The following is a 13,673-nucleotide window of genomic DNA, read 5'->3' as shown; positions in this document are numbered from 1 at the left end:
CTTGGAAACTTTTCTCCATCTTGGTTCTCCAACTCGTATGAACCTTTCCCGGTGACAGCTAAAACCCAGTAGGGGCCTTCCCATGTTGGACCTAGCTTCCCTGCATTGAGTTCATGTGTGTTTTGGGTTACTTTCCTTAGAACCAAGTCTCCCACTTTGAAATAACAGAGCTTGGCTCTTCGATTATAATATCTTTCTATTCTCTGCTTTTGAGCTTTCATCCTTATATGCGTCAAGTCCCTGCGCTTATCGAGCATCTCCAAATTGACTAACATTGCTTCGTTGTTTGCTTCTTCAGTTGCCTAGAAATATCTCAAGGTATGCTCCCCTACTTCCACCGAGATCAAAGCTTCTGCTCTGTACAAAAAGGAGGCAGGAGTCTCTCCTATGCTCGATTTAGCTGTTGTTCGATACGCCCATACTACTCTAAGCAGTTCCTCGGGCCATTTACCTTTAGTTGCTTCCAATCTCTTTTTCATATTTTGGATAATTACTTTGTTCGTTGATTCTGCTTGACCATTTGCGCTCGGATGATAGGGCGACGATGTGATCCTTTTAATTTTCAACTCTTCAAGGAACTCATGACCATTGCGCCTATAAATTGTGGTCTGTTATCACAGGATATCTCTTTAGTTATTCCAAATCTTCATATTATGTTCTCCTACAAGAAATACACCACTTCATATTGGCTGATCTTCTGATAAGGACCTGCTTGAACCCACTTAGAAAAATAGTCAGTTAAAATAAAAAAACCTTACCTTACCAGGGGCTGATGGTAGTGGTCCGACGATATCCATTCCCCACTTCATGAACGACCAGGGATACAAAACGAAGTGCAATGTTCTGCTGGTTGATGTACCAACGGTGCGTTACGTTGACACTTATCGCATTTCTATACGAAAGCTTTAGCGTCTTGTTCCATTCGGGGCCAATAGTATCCTGCCCTTACCAACTTTAGTACTAAGGAATCTGCGCCCGAATGATTTCCACATATTCCTTCGTGGACTTCTCGCATAACATAATTAGCTTCGGAGGCTCCCAAGCATCGGCCTGGCGGGCCTTGGAATGATTTCACTTAAAATTGGCCTCCTTTGAAGCTATATCGTGATGCTTTAGCGCGCAACACCCGGGATTCCTTGGGGTCTTCGGGCAACTTCCCATGCTCGAGATAATCAATGATTTTATTCCTACAGTCCTAGACCAAATTAGTCGTGTTTACCTTGTAGTAGCTATCTGTATCCAGAACTGAGTGCATAAGCTGTACTACCATACACGAGTTCGATCTTTTTATTTTTGTTAATGAGCTAAGGTTAGCTAATGTGTCTGCTTCTGAGTTTCTTCCATCGGGATATGCATAATTGACCACTTCCAGAATCAGGCAAGCAGAGGTTGAACCTTCACTACGTATTGTTGCATGCGCTCCTCTTTGGCTTCGAAGATCCCGTAGACCTGATTTACCACCAGCTGGGAGTCGCATTTGATTTCTTTGACCTCGGAATCTAGTCCCCAGGAAAATTCAAGTCCTACAATTAAATCTTCATACTCTGCTTCGTTGTTACTTAAAGGGATATGGCCTGCCTTAAGGTTTGTCCCGAAGGCGTGGTTAATACTATGCCAAGCCCGGATCCTTTTACGTTAGAAGCTCCATCCATAAATAGGGTCCAAACTCCTAATGTCAATTCTGACACCATCACTACTTCCTTAGTTGCCAGAGGCAGTAATCCGGATTGAAATCGGCCATAAAGTCGACCAAAACTTGTGACTTAATCGCAGCCCTAGGTTTATATTCTATGTCAAATTCACTCATTTTGATGGCCCATTTGGCCAGCCTACCAAACGTTTGGGTTTATGAAGGATATTACGCAGGGGAAAGGTGGTCATCACAGCTATCGGGTGACATTGGAAATAAGGCCTTATCTTTCGAGCGACGATTACGAGGGCTAAGGCCAGCTTCTCCAAGAAGGGGTAGCGAGTGTACCGAAATTTGTTATGAACAAAGTTTTTTCCTAATCCTCCGTGTTCATCTTAATTTGGTAGTACCCCTAGTAAGCATCAAGGAAACTCATAAACTCGTGCCCGACCATTGCATCAATCATTTGATCGATATTTGACAATGGAATGAGTCCTTTGGGTATGCCTTATTCAAGTCCTTATAATCTATGCACATCTGAGATGTATTGTTCTTCTTAGGAACTACTACTATGTTAGCTAGCCAGTTCGGATACTTTACCTCTTAGATCAAATCGATATCAAGTAGGCGAGTTACCTCTTTTTTGACGAATTTATTTCTGGCCTCGATAATAGGATGTTTCTTTTGTCTTGCCGGGGGGATGCTGGGATCCAAGATTAGCTTGTGTACGACCACTTCCGTCGGGATACCTATCATATCCGCATGCGACTTGCTCAAGATTTTCCATTGTGGAATTCGTTACGTTCGTCTCTTCTGGTACCTCGAAATACCATGGCACTTGATAAGATTCTGATGCCTTTTCCCCCTGATTGACTTCACTTGATTTGGGAGCAGGTGATTGGTTCCTATAATTGCAATGCCGTATGCTTCTTCCCTTTTCTACTGGAGACCAAAATCACATTCATCTCCCTTGCTGCCGATTGATTGCCTTTTATCTGTTTAATCCCATCGGGATTTGGGAATTTCAACAACTGGTGATATGTTGATGGTACAACCTTCATATAGTGTAACCATGGTCTTCCTAGGATAATGTTATAGCCTATATCACCATCCACCACCTCAAAAAAGGTCGTCTTCATCACCCCTTCGATGTTCGTGGGCAGTAGAATCTCTTCTCAGGTTGTCATGTTGCTAGGTTGAACCTGATAAAGAGTTTTGTGGCTGGATCCGGTAAGTTTGGCTTGTTCCAATACCCTTCATTGTATAATATTGGCCGAACTCCCTAGATCAACCAGAACATGTTTGATTTTAAAATCTAATACATTTAAAGAAATTACCAATGTGTCGTTGTGCGGCAACAATAATCCACATGCGACTTCCTCTGTGAAAGTGATATCGTCTTCAGCGACTTTCTGGAGTCTTTGCTATGGGTTACTGATACCTTCGTCTTTTTTGCTGCTAGAAGGTAACCCTGTTAATCTCGTCCCCCTAAAAATCATGTTGATCGTCAGGCGCAGGGGATCGTCTCCTGCTTTTGAGGGCTTTGTGTTGTCATGATTGCAACCGTAATTATTTTTTGGCCCGGTCACTTAAGAATTCCCTGAGATGGCCTTTTTTTAGTAGTGTAACCACCTTTTCGCACAGATGCTAGCAATCCCTAGTTCGGTGACCGTTCGTCCCATGATATTCGCACCACAATTAGGATCCCTTTGGCTACGATCGAATCTCATCAACTTCGGGAAATGCCTTCTTTAATATTTCTCATAGCCGACACCAACTCTACTACACTGACGTTGAAGTTGTATTCTGAAAGCTTGGGGTAGGAAGAATCTCAAGAACCTGATGTTTCCTTGTCTTGTAATGACATGTTGTTCCGTCCACGATCAGCTCTTCTATTGGTAACGAACCTGTATGCCAACCAAAAGCCTTTGCCATGTCTTCTGCCTGTTCGTAGGGCAATAATCGGTTCCTCGAAGACCATCTATTTGTGTCGAAATCGTCTTTTGATTTCTCTTTATTTTTCTCTCGACCTTTAATCGACACCAGTAAGCCTAGTTGATCATCCTTAAGCCTTATCTTTGACTCGTACTGGTTGTGAATATCTGCCCAAGTCGTCGTTTGGAACTCGAGCAAGCTTTCTTTCAATATCCTTGAAGCGTCGGAACTTCTCGGATTCAAACCCTTGGTGAATGCTTCAGCCGCCCATTCATCTGGAACGACCAAGAGCAACATCCTTTCCTTCTGGAACAGGATTACAAATTCCCACAGCAACTCGGACTCTTCTTATGCATTCTTGAATATATCAGCCTTCCGGGCCTATACCTTTCTGTCCCTGGCATGGGCCTTAATGAAAGAATCCGCGAGCATCTCGAAGGAATCTATGGAATTCTCGGGCAATAATGAATACCACGTCAATGCTCCCCTTATGAGAGTCTCTCGAAATTTTTTCAGCAAAACTGATTCGATCTCGTGGGGAGCTAAATCGTTCCCCTTCATTGTCGTTCTATAGGTGGTGATATGCTCCTGAGGGTCAGAAGTCCCATCAAATTTTGGCACGTTGGGCATTTTAAACTGCTTCGGGATCAATTTATGGTACCGCGCTTGGCTTGTACGACAATTGAATGTACTTCTTTGAGTCTGGTCCTTTCAACACCGGTAGTGCACCCAGGATTTCATCCATGCGGGTGTTTACTTCCCTCATAAACTGTATGAGTTCATTTTTAAAGGGATCACTCTCATTATTATGACTGGATCCGCTCCTCCCGGACCCATCGAAGCCGACCTAGCCCCTCGGGGAGTTGTTGTCGACTCTCTGTGTTGTTTGATTTGCAGAGGCACTAGACAAAACTGGACCTCGTCCATCTGCGTTATTGGAAGCACACAATAATGCCTGATTTAGCTCCATCATAACCTTATCCTGTCATGTAAGTTGGCCTAGAATGACCTCTTGTTGCTCCTACAGGACCCTTACCCCTTCAACGTTGTGATCCTCTTTAGCATCATCAAGAGTTGCCTCCCGAACATGTCGCAAGTATCGCGCCTGTCGTGGACCGGTGTGGCTTCATTCCCCTCATCGCGGGTATCACTTATTGAATCCTCATACTGAGGCTGGTTTCTTTGGGTCTCAAGGTTGTATGTGTTGTTAACACCATTATCTGCCATTTTTTTTAATGTTTTTTGCTAAGAACAAATAATCAAACACGTTAGTAAAGAGGAAAGGACCAACTTAATTACACAATTGTCTACTCTTACACTTTTAGTTTCCATCATTAAAGAAAATAGTCCTTATCTAAACTCTACAACTGAAGCCAATTTATTTTTCAGTATATATAAAATTTCTACAGCTAATAGAAATTATTGATAACTAGTAAGTACAAGTGTTGTTGGTCATTTCGTTTCATGCATATTATGATAACTAATTGTCACGATCTAGGCAAGCCAACACTAGAAAACCGTTAAGCCAATTTTTATTCAACTTCAATAAATAAAGTAAATTAAGCCAAAATGAAATAAAATTGAGTGCGGAATAACATAAATACCCATATCATCTACTATAATCCGGATCTGGAGTCACAACTCATGAGCTTCTAAGATTTTCTACATACAGAGTCTTAAAAGAATACAACTGTTTTGAATGAAAGAAACAGTAAAATAGTAAAATAGAAGGGGACTTCAAGGCTTATGGACGTCAGCAGATCTACCTCGAGTCACCAATGAGCGGATCCGAGCTGCTACGCCTCGCAAACAGCTAGGGCTAGTACCAAAGTCTGCACAAGAAGTGCAGAGTGTAGTATGAGTACCACCGACTCCATGTACTCTGTAAGTGTCAAGCCTAACCTCGACGAAGTAGTGATGAAGCTATGACAGGACACCCATGTAATAAACCTGTGCAAACAAGATAAGGACAAATAAAAGCTAAACATGTACTATTGGGCGGGGGACATGCTAAGGGGATACAAGATAAGAGAGATACAATGGGAATGATAACTAGAACAGTCAATATGTTTTTAACCAGTAAAAAAACAACTAAGCACAATGAAGAAAATTGCATAGCATCACCCTTCGTGCTTTTACTCTCAACCTCACAATGAAACAATGATACTGCACAGCATCACCTTTCGTACTTTTACTCTCACTCACAGTATAAATTAATATAAACGATACGGCACCACCCTTCGTGCATTAATTCTCATAACATGGCATGGCATTACCCTTCGTGCATTAACACTTACAATGTGGCACAACATCACCCTTCATGAATTAACACTCACAAACGGCACCCTTCGTGCATTAACACTCTCCTTCACCATATAACAATGAATAAGTAACGATAGGGGAGATAGAATAACAAGAATAAGCCTTACTTCAATAATGGTTCCACAATACCAATCTCAACTTTGAAATCAATACTCCATTATCACCAAAAACCCATAAACACGATAATACTGATCAATTTAACAAATAACTAGTCTAAGCATGAATAACATGATCAAAGTAAGCAATAATTGCAAGGAACAAGTCCCACCCGCATGCTTTAACCCGACAACAATGCATAAGTACTTGTCACCTCATATATACGTTGTACCCAACATCTAAACATGTAGCAAATAGAAAACCAAGTCCTAATCCCTCAAGTCAACATTAATCATGACACTTACCTTGCTCCAAAGGATCAATTCAAAGCTCAACCACAGCTTTGCCTTTCAAACAAGCCTCCAAACCAATAGAATCTAGCAAATTACCAACCAAACGATTTGAATTAAGCCTTACAAACTTCCCACGATTGCAAAGAATTCAATTTAGGTCATTATTGAAAAAGTCAACAAAAGTCAACTCCCGAATTCGACCAAAACCGAGTACCCGTTCACCCCCGAGCCCGGTTATATAATTTATTTTGGAATCCGACCTCAATTTGAGGTCTAAATCCCCATTTTACAAAAATCCCTAATTCTACCCAAACCCCAATTTTGCACCATGAAAATACAAGATTTTTGGTTGAAATCTTAGGAAATATATTGAAAGATTGAAATAAACTAGTTTAGAATCACTTGCCAATGATTTGGGGAAGAAGAGTTCTTTGGAAAATCGCCTCTAGGGTTTCTAAGTTTGAAAATTTGAAGAATGAACAAAAATCTCGTCTAAATCTGGGTTTCGCAAATGCGAACCCCGCAAATGCGAAGAAATCACCGCAATTGCGAAGTCCTTCCTATATCTGCTCCCATGGCAAATGCGATGAATTGTTAGCAAATGCGAACTGGGCATTATCTCAAAAGCGACCCATTGATCGCAAATGCAAAGTAACTCCCCCAGTCCACATCGCAAAAGTGAAAACTTGGTCGCCATTGCGCAACTGGGTCTCTTCGCAAATGCAAAGAATATGATTGCAAATGCAAACCTGATAGGTATCCTGCCATATCGCAATGTGAGGTCAGACCTCGCAATTGCGAGGTCTGAGACCAGCATCAGAAATAAAAGAACAACAGCAATGTTTCTAAGTCCAAATTCACATCGTAGCCTATTCTAAACTCACCCGCGCCCTTGGGGTTCTAAACCAACTATGCATCTAAAACTATCATCCGTCGCACGATCAAATCGCCAAAATAACACCTAGAACTACGAATTGAACACCAAATCAAATGAAATTTTCAAGAAAACTTTAAAACTTCTATTTTCACAACCGGGCGTCTGGATCATGTCAAACCAACTCTGTTCCCCACCAAATTTTACAGACAAGTCATAAATATAGTACTGGACCTATACCAACTTCCGAAACCAAAATACGGACCCGATATTAATAAAGTCAAACATTGGTCAAACATTCCAAAGTCATCAATCTTTTAAATTTCAAATTTCAACAAAGTCCAATAACTCGGGCTAGAGACTTCCAAATTTGATTTCGGGCATACGCCCAAGTCCCAAATCACGATACGGACCCACCGGGACCATCAAAACACAAATCCGAGTCTGTTTTCTCAAAATTTTGAGCAAATTCAACTCAAATGGATTTCAAAGCAAAATTTTCATATTTTTATCAGTTTTTAACATAAAAGCTTTCCGAAAAAATATCTGGACTGCGCACACAAATCGAGGAGGGCTATAATGAGGTATTTTAGACTTCAAAGCATAGAACTAGCTTCAAAAATATAAGATGACCTTTCAGGTTATCACATTCTCCACCTCTAAAACAACCGTTCATCCTTGAACGGACATAGAAAACTACCTGGACTGGTGAAAAGGTATTGATATCTACTCCACATGTCCGACTCAGACTCCCAAGTAGCTGCCTTGATGGGTTGACCTCTCCACTGCACTCGAACTGAAGGATAACTCTTCGACCTCAACTGATGAGCCTGTCGGGCTAGAATGGCCACCGGCTCCTCCTCATAGCAAATCCTTGTCCAACTGGATAGAGCTGAAATCTAACACGTGGAACGGATCACTGTGATACTTCTGAAGCAGGTACATATGGAACACCAGATGAACTACTGATGACCCAGGTGGCAACGCAAGCCTGTAAGCCACCTCTCCCACTTTCTCAAGAATCTCAAATGGTCCGATATACCTATAGCTCAACTTGCTCTTCTTTCTGAACCTCATCACACCCTTCATGGGTGAAACCCGGAGCAACACCCGCTCCCCGACCATGAATGCAACATCATGAACTCTACGATTAATGTTTTTGCCTGGATTGAGCTGTGTGAAGTCAATCCTGAATGATCTTGAACTTATCCACGTCATCCTGTACCAAATCTGTACCCAACAACATAGCCTCCCTCGACTTAAACTATCTAATTGGCGATCGGCATCACCTATCGTATAATGCCTCCTAGGGAGCCATCTGAATGCTCAACTGGTAGCTGTTGTTGTAGGCAAACTCCGCAAATGGCAAGAACTGATCCCAAGAACCTCCGAAGTCTATAACACAAGCGCGGAGCATATACTCTAATATCTGAATAGTGCGCTCGGAATATCCGTGCATCTGAAGATGAAATGTTATGCTCAACTCAACCTGCGCGCTCAACTCATGTTGTACTGCCCTCCAGAAGTGCGAGGTGAACTGCGTACCTCGATCAGAAATGATAGACACTGGCACATCGTGAAGACGGATGATCTCGCGGATGTGAATCTGAGCCAACCGCTCTGAAGAATAGGTAATTGCTACAGGAATGAAATGCACTGACTTGGTCAGCCTGTCCATAATGACCCAAACTACATCGAACTTCCTCTGAGTCTGTGGGAGTCCAACAACAAAATCCATAGTGATACGCTCCCACTTCCACTTAGGAATCTCTAACTTCTAAGCAACCACCAAGTCTCTGATGCTCATACTTATTGACAATTTAGACACCGAGTTACATATGCAACTATATCCTTCTTCATTCTCCTCCACCAAAAATACTGCCGTAAGTTCTGATACATCTTGGCGGCGCCCGGATGAATAGAATACCGAGAACTGTGGGCCTCCCCAAGAATCAACTCACAAAGTCCATCCACATTAGGCACACAAACACAACCCTGCATCCTTAAAATCCATCATCTCCAACAGTAACCTTCTTGGCATCACTGTGCCGCACTATGTCCCTAAGGACAAGAAAATGAGGGTCATCATGTTGTTGCTCGCTGATGCGCTCAAACAATGAAAACTGAGTGACTATACAAGCTACATCATGACTGGGTTCAGAAATATCCAACCTCACGAAGTGATTGGCCAAGGCCTGAACATATAATGCAAGTGGCCTCTCACCGACTAGAATGAACGCAAGGTTGCCCATACTTACTGACTTTCTACTCATGGCATCAGTTACCACTGGACTTCCCAGGATGATACAAGATGGTGATATCATAGTCTTTCAGTAGCTCCAACCACCTCCACTGCCTCAAATTAAGTGCATTCTATTTGAACAAATACTGCAAGCTCCGATGATCCGTGAATACCTCACACGAGACGCCGTAGAGATAAGGCCTCCAAATCTTCAGCACATGAAAAATGGCTTCCAACTCTAAGTCATGAATGTCGCGCCCCCCTTTTCCTTCCGCGAAATCGGGTTCATGACATTTTGGTATGGGACAACTTATTCCTTTTGGGAAGAGGTTTGCATTTTGGAGAGTCACCACCGAACGATTTTTAAGGTGTGTTAGGGCACCTATGGGGTTCATTTATAACTACATTTGGTAACCAGAGATAGGTTAAGGGCTTGAAAATATCCTAAGGGGAAGGTGTTAGGCACTCCTCAGGATCCACTAGTGTGGTTTCCGGCCAGACAGTTTTTTGTAAATTTGTACAATTAGAAAATAAACAAGTATGGCTCAAATAGTAGGGGATTTGAGTTTAAATACACAAGTGTTTGGAAAACAATTAGCCAAAGGCAAAATTTTGAAAAAGAATTACAATCTAAAGCATGCTTATGAATGTAAAGGGGTGTCCTAGGTTTGCTTGTAATATGGATCACACCAATGCAATACCCGGTATGACACTCCTCAAAGAGGGGCTAGACGTGCTATTAATGCACCGATCATCATATCCATATCTATCCTTTCTCGCCCCATGAAGGTAATTAAAGCGAGGGTTGGTATCGACCCCTATTGCATGCTGTTACCCGTCCCTTCCTACCAATCCTGGAGGAATTTAGAACTTCTATCCTATAAGGGAGGTTCTAGGCAGACCCTCAGGTTTAAAGGAAAAATGCTAGGCGACAAACAAGAACACATAGGACTGCATTTAAAGGGAGCATGGAAACAAACGAAAGGTTCAAGTATACCTCCATAGGTAGTGCATATAGACAACATGACTCATACACAGGTAAGGTCTGAATTCAGAATTCTAAAGCATGGTATCTAAGTGATTACAACAGAATTAGATTTATCACATGACTCAGAAAAGAAGTCTGAATCAAGCTTGCCTATTGATTTTAAGACACTGGCAGTTAAACAAGGACAATTCTATTTTTATTTAAGCAGTTACCTAAGGCTTTCCTAGGTGTAAAGTGATGTGCATTAGTTATTTCGAGTTATTTAAATAGTGTGGAAATTATTTTACCCTAAGAGCATGTTGTTCTAGTTGATACGAGTGCAGAGTTTATCCCCAGTTATTTTAAACAGGATAATCAAGTGTGAATCTGTTTTTACCTCTTTTATAATCAGCAGTTTACACTAAGTGTGAATGCAAGTGCAAATGAGATCCTAAAATATGGTATCTAAGATGCATGTATAAAACTCATGATGCAGAATTCCTAGAGCATGATTTCTAAATGCACATGGCAGGATTGCAGAATTTCCTAAGAGCAGGATTTCTAAATGCACATGGCACCGTAGAACATAATAGTAAACTGCTAATTATTAGCATATTTTAGCATATGATTTTGTAAGGGTGCACATACCGAAACAATAAACATAAGACCTAAGAGCATGATTTCTAATGCATGTATGAACCCTAAGCATGGTTTCTATTGTGCAATTAAGAACATAAACCTAATAACATATTTTCTACCCTTAACGACTATAGCATACATATCTACCCCATCTCTTTTTACTAGCCAACCCCAATACTGATTTACAACAAGTTATTACAGACCAACATTGAAGTGAATTACATGAATAGAAATGAAAATAAGAAGTTACACTATAAGAAGCCTGATTAGGACCTCCTCTCTGAGTTATATAATCAATCACCCCAAGTGCCAGGATTGTTTCATAGCTTTTCCTCATTTCTAGGTGTGTCAGAGCTCCCTAAGGACCTCAAGGGATCCCGGGCAGTGCTCACACCCAGATTTTATAGCCAAGACTGAGAAGTACAGTGTGGAAGGTCAGCTTTCATGTGTCCAAGTTTAGAGGGAGCTCAAGGGTCCCAAGGCAACTCTCACACAAAAGGGGCAGAACCTACTAGTCTAAGAGTATAGTGAAAGTGCAAGACACATGTTTGAAAGGAGTTTGTTTAAAAACTGGACTGACAGGTCCATTTTGAAAGCAATCAGTAATAGAAAGGGTTGAAAGAAGTTGTATTAATAAGACAGAGTTCAAACACTTCAAGGTAAGACCACACACAACAAATGAATGAATTCAGTAATCACATATGGGGTAAAAGGGGATTTGGGGGTACATATATATTGACTACAAACACCTGACCTCAGCAGGAATATTAGGACTAGTATGGACATGCTCAGAGATAGTTGGACACTGACATAATCACAAACCAACCATAAAACATATAGAGGAAGGATAGGGGATTTGGGATTCACAAGATGGTAAGTACACAGTAGGTAAGAAAACGCAATCATCCAGGCATACTTGAATCACATGAATTTAAAGGGAGGGGAGTTATGTCAGCATGCTTCACTACAAGACCACAAGTAAAAGCAGGCCAAAAGTAAAAGAAACTGAAGCAGGAATAGAAATATATTGCTGTTGAGGCTTTAAATTGAACTAGGACATACTAGTGAAGATAGAGGTAAACAAATGAAACAACCAAGGCTTACAGATGATTAGCCTTGGCTTGCAGCCGGCCAATAGTAGTAGAATAGCACAAAATTATGGAAGTAATCACAATTAAAGGTTTAGCATAATTATGGAAGTAATCACAATTAGAATCCAATTAATACAAGTACTTCCCTTTAATCAAGGAATTATAGCTCAAATGGATACTAACAGGGATAATTAAGGAAAGAAAATCAGTTTGAGAAAGATTGGTTTTTACCATATAAGGGGTAGTAAAAGTATATGGCATATGATTGAGTCTAAGTACAGAATACACTGATTTGGGGAAAGGATTCAACAAGAATGAAGCATTACAACAAATAAAGAAATGGAATCAATCAACTTAAACAAACGAGTAAAATTTTAGGGGTTTATGAGAAAACCTTACAATCAAACCGTAACTTAAGGAAATCAGGATCAATCAAGAGGGAGTCATGATTCTGCACTTCGACATATAAATAGAGAAGAATGAACAAGCATATCAGACATGCAAGGTCAGCCATATCGACAAAAAGAAGCAAACTAGATGAACACAAACATACAGAAGTGGCATGAGTAGGCTAAGGACTCAGTAGTAAAAAGAACCCACTCGAAGGATAGCAATCAACAAAGTCAAGTAGTCATGGCTAACACATAGAACCAGAGTGAAAGACCAACCTAACAGGTAAAGAAGATCAGGCCAATGCACATAAACAAGTAAAGAGAGTCTTTAAAACTTACAGTAACAAGTGAAGAAATCTTTAAGAAATTAGGGTTTTAACAGAGTTGAGTTAAAAAAGTGGAGAGAACTCAGAATCAGTTAAGATAAACAAAGAAAAGGATTTAACCATAAAGAACTCAATCGAAATAGGTATACATACAAATCAAATAAACAAAGGCAGTTCCAGAACCTCGGATAGAACCAAAATAAATAGGGTTTTCATCGTGATGAATCAGGTAGAAGAAAACATAAATAAACCGTTTAAACATAGTAAAATCATATGACAATACTGAAAATCAGAGGAGAAGTCTTTTAAAAGAGGTTAAGAAACCCTAGTCTTGAAGACAGAGAGTCACTTTGAAAAAATCGGAAACCTTTCAGGAAAATACCAAAAGGTTCATAATATACACAGATCTAAGACAGATCTGAAAGAAAATCGGAAAATCTTTAAAATTAGGGTTTCAGAGAACCCAGAGAAGGTGAGAAAACTTTGAAAAGTTACTGGTTTAGCCGAAAAAATCACAGATCTTACTCGAACAACCATGGATGGCCGAAAAATGGCATGGAAAACCATTGGAGGCGAGTGAACCGCCTCTGGTTCACTCGAAGGCCTCAAAACGATGACACATGTTCAAAAGGGAGCCATAAGGCATGTAGGTGGTGAGACCACCATGGATTCAGGCAAGGAGATCGCCGGAGAAGATGGATAAGGTTCATCAGAGAGGAGGGGAAGGGAGAAGGTTCTAGAGAGAACCAGAGATAGATAGAGAGAGATGAGACTCGGTTGAGTGAATGAAGAACGAGAGGGTTTGGGGGGGTCGTTTGGGTTTAATTTAGGAAAGGGGAATAAGGACCGTTGATCTGAATGATCAA

This window comes from Nicotiana tabacum, chromosome 6 (genome assembly GCF_000715075.1).
Source record: "Nicotiana tabacum cultivar K326 chromosome 6, ASM71507v2, whole genome shotgun sequence".
NCBI classification, from domain to species: Eukaryota; Viridiplantae; Streptophyta; class Magnoliopsida; order Solanales; family Solanaceae; genus Nicotiana; species Nicotiana tabacum.
This window is presented reverse-complemented; position numbering follows the sequence as displayed.